Source organism: Palaemon carinicauda, chromosome 6 (assembly GCF_036898095.1).
Source record: "Palaemon carinicauda isolate YSFRI2023 chromosome 6, ASM3689809v2, whole genome shotgun sequence".
Lineage (NCBI taxonomy): Eukaryota > Metazoa > Arthropoda > Malacostraca > Decapoda > Palaemonidae > Palaemon > Palaemon carinicauda.
Window position 1 is genome coordinate 24,568,955 of NC_090730.1, and position 10,000 is coordinate 24,578,954.

Here is a 10,000-nt window from a genome sequence, read left to right on the forward strand (position 1 = left end):
CTGCCCGGCCAAGGACTCGAACCTAAGACCGATATAAATAAGGATAAACATTAGACTGTTTAGACCAGCCTAACCTTTTTTTTTCCATTCCTATCGATCATAGGGTATTTGTAACTTATTTGTAAAACCTTTTTAAAACTAAAAAAAAAAAAAACAATATCTCGATTTACCTTCATTCGCATACAACAACCTATCATCTTTGTTAAACTTTTCATCAAACCAAAAATGTATAAAGAAAACAAAATATTTATTGGCAATGATTTGAACTGACTTTGATATCGTTACAGGAGAAACCATTTCTTTATAACAAACTTTTATATTCTCATTAATCCCAAAGACACTATAATCATATATGCTTACATTTCCGTGTCTCCAAACTATCATCTTCAACTCTATGCCCAGCCCCAAATACCCTAAAAACATCAAGATCAACATCCGTACTAATAAAAATAAAGGTTGACAAATAATGTTCATATATCATTAATAGCTTGATGCATCACCAACACTTCACCTATATGAATGAATATTTGTTCTTCTTGTTAGGGCTATGTTATGGGTATACTCCGTCTCTTCTGATTCATTTGCAGAGATAATCAGCATCTATGTCTTTCGGGTGGCCTCTCTCTCTCTCTCTCTCTCTCTCTCTCTCTCTCTCTCTCTCTCTCTCTCTCTCTCTCTCTCTCTCTCTCTCAGAAACAGCTTTTTTGTTTATTCACGATAGGCCTCTCATTCACTTAGGAAGACCGTGGCCGTTACTGGTAAGGGAAAACATTCTTGATGATATATATATATTATATATATATATATATATATATATATATATATATATATATATATATATATATATATATATATATATATATATGTATATACACATACACACCCACACACACACACACACACATATATATATATATATATATATATATATATATATATATATATATATATATATTTATATAAATATATATACTGTATATATATACATATATATATATATATATATATATATATATATATATATATATATAAATATATACACTGTATATATATATATATATATATATATATATATATATATATATAAATATATATATATATATATATATATATATATATACATACATATATATATATATATATATATATATATATATATATATATATATATATATATATATATATATATAAATATATATATATATATATAAATATATACACTGTATATATATATATATATATATATATATATATATATATATATATATATATATATATATATATATATACATACATATATATATATATATATATATATATATATATATATATATATATATATATATATATATATCTTTTTAATGGATTTTTTTATCCTATATTAAACCAAGAAACAGCACATCTCTACCAAGGAAATGATGATAAAATTTATTACATAACTGGTTTACATTCTTGGAAAGCTCTTATTAGCAAACAAAAATTCACAGTTCGATGACGCCACACAGTCAGTCATTGATGAAGACACAGAAATGTGACAATTTTCTTTCTTAATATTCGATTTACCTATATAATTTACGCTGATTATAAGAACATCAAATTACATCATAGTCATGAACCTTCTGGCATATAAGTATTACTCCTTAAATGATTTGAATCTGTAATGAATAATTGTAATATCCATTCAAGGAAATTCCATTTGACAGCGCTGTCCCAAACTCGTCCTACCAACATTAACAATGCTGATGATTGTTAACTTGGTCACTTGTACAGTGACATGACTTAGAACCAATGTGTTCTGAAGAAGAAAGGAAATATTGAACACTTTTATACGTAAACTCATGTTGCTTCTGATCGCGTAGGAAAAAATCACACCATTTTCTGCTAAGAATATTCATTCCTAACAAGAAAACGATAGTTGGACAATTCACCAACTACCAATTCTCTAGCCTCTACCTTCCTAGCACTTTTTGGACATACGCGGTCGTCAAATAATATACTAAATTAGTTGGGCCAAGAGACATCTGATGCCATCTATTGGCGGTTAAGTAAAACTCATTACGAACTAAGGAGAGGCAGAGCTAGAGGAGTTGTGTTATTGTGCCTTTCGGAATGTAACAATATTGTTATTCTTCGTAGTTTTACTGAAAATGCATGTTATACCACGAAACATTAATTATATTTTGGTTTCATAAAAAGGTAATCGAAAATTAGACCAAGCAAATGTGTAATTACTTGATTGCCTCGCCGATTTCAGTACATGTGGCATATATGGCGACCCCTTCCCTGACCCCCAAATGTAGTTGAGCTGAAGGTTGTTTGCAGAGGAAATATTTCTGTGAAATTCATTGTGAAATTTGTAATATACTAAAAATTAGGTTGTGGCCACATAACAAGGAACAACAAGTTCACGTGCGTCTGTTTTATAGCAATTTTGTTCTCAAATGGCAATAGAAATGAATGATAAGAAATATAATGAGTGGATGATGGGGATAATTAGCAATTTGGTACTCTACTGCTAAGGCCATCTATCGGCCATGAAAATAAACAATGTATAGTGCTCTTTGATCCTTGCATTCTGGAACCTTCTATGAAGTCATTTTGATTTAAAATAGCAAAAATAGCCTCCTTAATTAGAACTGAATATAATTTATACCTGCCACACATATTTCTAAATAATTATCAATCTATCACCCTTTTCCATTTGGAAAGAATCATTCACATAAATGGAACAAGGGACATATGCTGCCATCTTTTAAGAAGTAGAATCACTCTGGTTCGATTCAAATTTGAACTGCGATTTCTAAACATACTTTCAAGGTATTTTTCTTTAATTACTGCATCAAAAATTCATAATTTCAATAATACTATTTTTCATCTAATTTTTAAGATATCAGTTATGGTAATTATATGTAAGATACGGATAATATGTATCACAAAAATATATAGAGCAGATACCAATATACTCAAAGCAAAAATTTTGAACTCAGCCATAGAATTAAAAACAGCAAATTTAACCAAAATATATTCACGCCCGCACCAAATACGTTGTTTTCCAGCCATAAGCCCATATATATAGATATCGATCATCTGTAAAGTGTGCTTTGTTACATGTACCAAGGGCGTAGGGTCGGTTTTTTCTTTTTTCGAGTTGGGGTGGCTAAAGTTTGAAAAGGCAATAACGGTGGAGGCTGGGGGAATCCCCCAGAATTTCTTTGTACGAGGAAACACCCTTGGAGGCGATATCCCGTCATCTGACAGCAGATTGTAACAAAAAAAGAAATAATATTTTTGGACGATTTTATGTGACCTATTACAATGTGTACACATTAACTATAATGAAATACCGGTAAGCCAACTTGATGAGTTTACCGAAAATATACTAACGATGTTGATTATCTGCTATAAACTCATTCCCAATATCGATAAAATTAAGGCTATCAGGCTTCTAAGTCTATTGTTTTTATACTTGCGATTTAATACGCCTATCATTTGTTTTTCGGTTTCAATTTTATCTTTAAATTTTTAATGGCTTTTATATTTTTAATTTCGTCAACTTTATAGTTATCTATGACAAACATTTAATGTTTTAGTTAATAATTATGTTATTTGTCTTTGGTTTTAAAGTACGGTGATAAAGTATGAAGATGAGAACCTCACAGACAGAGAAATACTTCATAGACTTGATAATCCTGCATTGGTCATAAAATGTCAAGGTACAATCTCAGGATCCTGTCTAGGTAAGGATCATCATCCTGTGTTACTAGAAAAATTTAAATAAATAAATTGAGATATGATTGGATTGAGTGAAATTAGAAGAACTAGGGAATCCATATTAAGTTGAAAGAGACATATTTTGCTTCAGCAGACATGAATTGAAAAAGAAATTGGAGTGAAATTTCCTGTTAATAAAAATTGTGCAGGTAACATAGAAGATTTTATTGCATCGGTGATAGAATTGCAGGATCGCTAATCAAACTAGATAAAATGTATAAAAGAAAGATCATTCAAACGTATACAGCAACAACAGATAAAGGAAGAGAAATTTTTTAATGAAGATCTGGAGATATTTTGAAAAGACTAAAGACTATTTGCATTTGTTTTGGGTGATTTCTATGGCAAAGTAGTTCATGAGAAGTGAGTAGAATCAGCTGTAGGCAAATTTGCAATAAGCACAAGAAATGATAGAGGCGACACTCTTGTAAAATTTGCTAAAAAAAAAAAAAAAAAAAAAAAAAAAATCATGCACACATTTATATATAAAAATGATCATAGTAGTAAACCTGGCTGAACTTTATACCAAATGTTTTAAGACTGCTCTATACGTCCAGCTTGGAAAAAAAAACATTATCATTATGTTAATTTGCAAAATTGGAAACACAAAAGACCTGAAAAACTACCGCCCAATATGTTAACTCTCTGTAATATAAAAAATATGTACAACTTATTTGTAAATTTTAAATATATGTATATATATATATATATATATATATATATATATATATATATATATATATATATATATATACATATATATATATATAAATATATATATATATATATATATTATATACATCTATATATATATAATATATATATATTATATATATACATCTATATATATATATATATATATATATATATATATATATATATATATATATATATATTATATATACATCTATATATATATAATATATATACATCTCTCTATATATATATATATATATATATATATATATATATATATATATATATATATATATATATATATATATATATATATCTATATCTATATCTATCTATCTATCTACATATATATATATATATATATATATATATATATATATATATATATATATATATATATATATATTGAATATCTATCGCTACTAGTGGAGATTTTAATTAATGTGATAATCAACCACAATAACATTTAATATTGAATTCTAACATTGTGAATTATTAACCACTGGAAATTCATTATGAAAAATTCTTCTGGCTGGGCAAGGATTCGAACCTATGCCCTGAGCCGCAACAATACCTGCATGGACGACTTGACCAAACGGGCTATCAAGACAGCTTGAGTTTAAGTCCAATGAACCAACTGATGTTGAAATCAGGAATCTGTTCTTAGACTTGAAATCAACCCATCTCTACCATGATAACTGATAAGTGAGTTTACAACACGTGATTATTTATGATGAATATGTTTCAATAACACTTGGGATTTTAATCAATTTAAATATAAACCTCAATGGCTTTCAATATCGAATTCTACCTTTGGGAATGTATGTCCACTAGAAATTCACTTGTGATAAAAACTCCTGGATGGGCTAGGATTCCCCCACCGTCATAGCCTTTTCAAACTTTAGTCCCCCGACCCAAAACGTTTCTACACACCTGCTAATGAACTATAAAAGATAAATAACAAGTAAAAGTAAAAAAAAAAAAAAAAAAAAAAAAAAAACAGTAAAAAACAGAACCATTATATGACACATAACCTTTAAAAAAATATTTTTGTCAACATACCTAAAGTAAACAAAAAAGCATTTGTACCATGAATGAACTTCTATAGACCCAGCGATTAAACCGCATGACTTTGAAGATTATTCCAAATCTGTTAACATCAGGAATATAATTTGAAGATTGCTGTGAAACTGAATCTCCATCAACTAAAAGGTAAAAATTTGAATCAAGTGCCTATACTGTACAAACACTAAGCCGTGTACTGTATAAACTAGGAAGACTTGCTTGTAATGAATGATTAATATCATAAGATATTTTACAGGATGTCAAGAGAACGATTGTGCCGGGGAATAATATTATGATCATGTATAATGAATGTATCATAACCTAAGTTTTGTTCAGCATCTTGGATCACCTAATGAAGTTCAAAAGAGAGAACAAAGTTGAAAACACATTGAAAGAGAAATTTCAAAACATTTTCCACAAAAAAAATTAACTTGTTATACATTTGTCTTCCCCAAAAGATACAGTAACTGATTTTGTTTCTTTTTCTTTTGAAGTTCCTCATGTAAGGAAGCAAATCATCCCACATCAAATAGTAATCAGATTGATATTTTCTATTAATATAATCTTCGTTTAGAAACTTTTATCGTCAAAAGAAAATAATGTTACCTTTCTACTCTTTGAAAAATTTCCATTTAGATGACTTCCATTAACGGTGTCATCTTCACTTTCTGCCATATCGGGATTCTAGGTCTAAAATTCCTCAGCTCTTTCCTTATATTTCGTTATATCTCCCCAGGGTCAATTTCTAAAACCTTTTACAAAACATTATCCGATATCACCTCCAAGAAAGTTTTATAAGTATATTGGACCGGTTTCGGTATCGGTTACGGTAGTATCGGCTAAAATTTTTAGGTATCAGTACTTGGTATCAGTTTCGGTATAAACATAGTCCGATACTTTTGTATATAACTTCAGAAATTGCAATGATTTAAAACTTCAGTCATAAGAAAGCTGAACAGATTAACAGTCACATAATCTATCATAGTCAAAATGGCTATTGTTTCACACTAACAGAAAGAACTCGTCATAAGCTACGTTGCTCAAGCGAGACAAGTTTTGAAAGCTCTGTATTAACCTCTTTACATCATTAGAATCTTGATTGATCTGCATAGGAAAAAGAAGAAAAAGATCATTGATGGAAGTGCAGAAACTGATTCATTGCAGAAAAAAATGCATAAGGAAATTCTCTATTCCAAATGGAATCGAATCAGAGGTCAATGCAGATCACAAACCCAATTTCTGAGGGAGCGTATAAGCTTCACAATTAATCGGCTTTAAACAAGAGATGACGTTCCTGAAAAACCGCCGTCAATCATGCTGCAAAAATTGGAATCGTAAGCTTCGAAGAGGACAGTATTGTTTGTGCGATTGATTATGAAATCGTGTGATACCTTGTGGGAAAACATTTATACATTAAAGAATTGATCTTAAAAATTTTAGCTTTATGTTTTGAAGAATCTAAAGTTTTCATTTATCAATATTTTGTTAATTAATTTCAGAATTTTCAAATGTTTTGTCTCAAAATTTTCACTACCATAGCCTTTATAACAAGGTGTAATTCCAACACTCAACCAATATAATCGTGATGATAGGTCACGAAGAGATTCAAAACATGTCAACATCAAATGATAAACAGAGAAACGTAAATGCAGTCTTCTTGTTGTTATAAAAACTATGTGGAAGGATGTTTATCTGGAGAGATGCTACCTTCGATTTAGGACGTTACTAAGACATTGCCTATTCAATATAAACATGAAGGAACATGGTGGCAGCTGGAATAAAACTTCTAGAATACTGTGCAGTACCGTGATTTCTGATTTAAAATGTAAAACTATTAGAATTAACTGCATAAAGAACTAAATGAACAACGGTGCCAGAGATTTATTTCCTTGGAGCATTTTGCTTTTCCAATCAGGGTTGTTGCTTGGATAATAATAATAATAATAATAATAATAATAATAATAATAATAATAATAATAATAATAATAATAATAATAATAATCGTGATCATTAATATATATTGTATATATATATATATATATATATATATATATATATATATATATATATATCTACATATAAATAAATATATATATATATATATATATATATATATGTATGTATGTATATATATATATGTATATGTATATATATATATATATATATATATATATATATATATATATATATATATATATATATATATATATATGTATATATATATATATATATATATATATATATATATATATATATATATATATATATATATATATATAAATATATATGTGAGTGTATGTGTGTATGCTGTCTGCATCAATTCGGTTCTAGGAATTCTTGCCGCATACATTTTCGCCGTAGGACTTTTTGTCACGGACTTTTTGCCGTAGGAAACTTTGCCACTAGGTATTTTTGCCGTAAGGAATTCTTGCCGCAAATTGCATATTACTTTTATAATTTAAAGGTATATGAAAGAGTTGACCTATAAAAGAAATAAGTATAGTGGCCTACATACATACATCTAATGCGATGGATGGTTTCTGATAATTAGCTCTTACTTATGAAGTTTTAAACAAGCAGTTTTAGCCCATACATACACTCCACTGGTCTTTGGTAAATAAATCTGAGTGTAACCCGATGTTTGTTTCATTTAGCTAAAAATATTTTTCGAAAAGTCTGTGAATTTGGCCCTAAAGTGCGTTACCATAGTGATTCGGAATTTAACACCTTGGTCAAATGCTTTACAGCACTTGCATTTGTTCCTTCTAGTGACGTTATTAGAGCATTTGAGGAACTAGTTGACAACGATGATTTGCCTCAGGACCTTGTATCTTATTTTGAAACGTATCATATTGATGGGGTAAGAGGCAGGGGCCCTCGTAGACGAAGAGTCGGTCCAACATTTCCTGTGGATATGTGGAATGTTTAAGAACGGACTTTAAATAAGTTACCAAACACCAATAATAGTGTAGAAGGGTTTCATAATGCCTTGCAAAGTTCTGTTACAAATATACACCCAAACATTTAGCAATTAATTAACCTTTCGAAAAACGAAGAGTCTAGCAAAAAAGAAAAGAATTGATATTGAACGCGGCGAAGCATCTCACATGAAGAAAAAATACAAAGATGTTTATGTACGAATACAAAGAATTGTTTCGAGATATGATTTTCATCGTAAAGTACACTATTTACGGAGTATTGCAATGAATTTGCACTCATTCTAAACTTAATTAAAGTTTTTTTTTTTTCAAATATTTTGAATTTTAAATAAATAAACCTTCTATATTGTAATACCTTTGTTATTGATTTTATTTTGACAATGATGAATATTTGAATATTTATTGTAAATTCAATTGCTCTTAAATTTATTATTTATTTTAAATAAATAAACCTTCAGTTTTATAATACACTATTATTCTCATACCCTTTTATACTCATAATTTAGATATATTTTATTAATTATACGGCATTCATGTATGTAGTAGAATGTATGTATGTATGCTAAAAACTGCTTGTTTAAAACTTACTAAGTAAGAGCTAATTATGTATGTGTGTATGTATGTATGTAAGTAGGTATGTATACTTCTTGTTTATAAACAACTTGTTTTAAAGTTTAGAAGCACGAGCTATTTATCAAAGACCAGTGGAGTATATGTATGGGCTAAAACTGCTTGTTTAAAACTTCATAAGTAAGAGCTAATTATCAGAGACCATCCATCGCATTAGATGTATGTATGTAGGCCACTATACTTATTTTTGTTTATAGGTCAACTCTTTCATATACCTTTAAATTATAAAAGTAATATGCAATTTGCGGCAAGAATTCCTTACGGCAAAAATACCTAGTGGCAAAGATTCCTACGGCAAAAAGTCCGTGACAAAAAGTCCTACGGCGAAAATGTATGCGGCAAGAATTCCGGTCACCCATCAATTCCATCTCCTGAGTGTAGACTTATGGCTGTCGAATCCTTAATAGAGATCTAGCTAAAATCATTGTATGGTGCAAATTACTTGAGATGAGGTTGAACCCTAACAAAACCCAAAAGTATGAATATAAGTTGGTCGAAGACGTTGGCTCCTTAACATCCAGATCTTTCATTGACGATGTCTCTTCAACTATATAAAACTTATTTAATATTCTAGGTGTAATTCTTGATTGTGAATTTGATTTTCAGAATCACATTTGATTTGTTTCTTCTTCAATTACAAAATAAAATGGCTTATGGAGAAAGTCTTTAAAGATTTTTGGTGATCAATCTATCCTGAAGAAATGTTTCAATTCGTTCATTCTGCCTTGTTTCAAGTACTGTCCTCCTGTCTGATCTTCAGCTGCTAACTCTTATCTTAATTTATCTAAATAGAAAACTGAGGTCATTTAAATTTCTTATTCCTGATCTGTACATTAATCTCTGGCACCTCTGTTCACTTAGTTCTTTATACTGCACAGTATTCTAGGAGTTTTATTCCA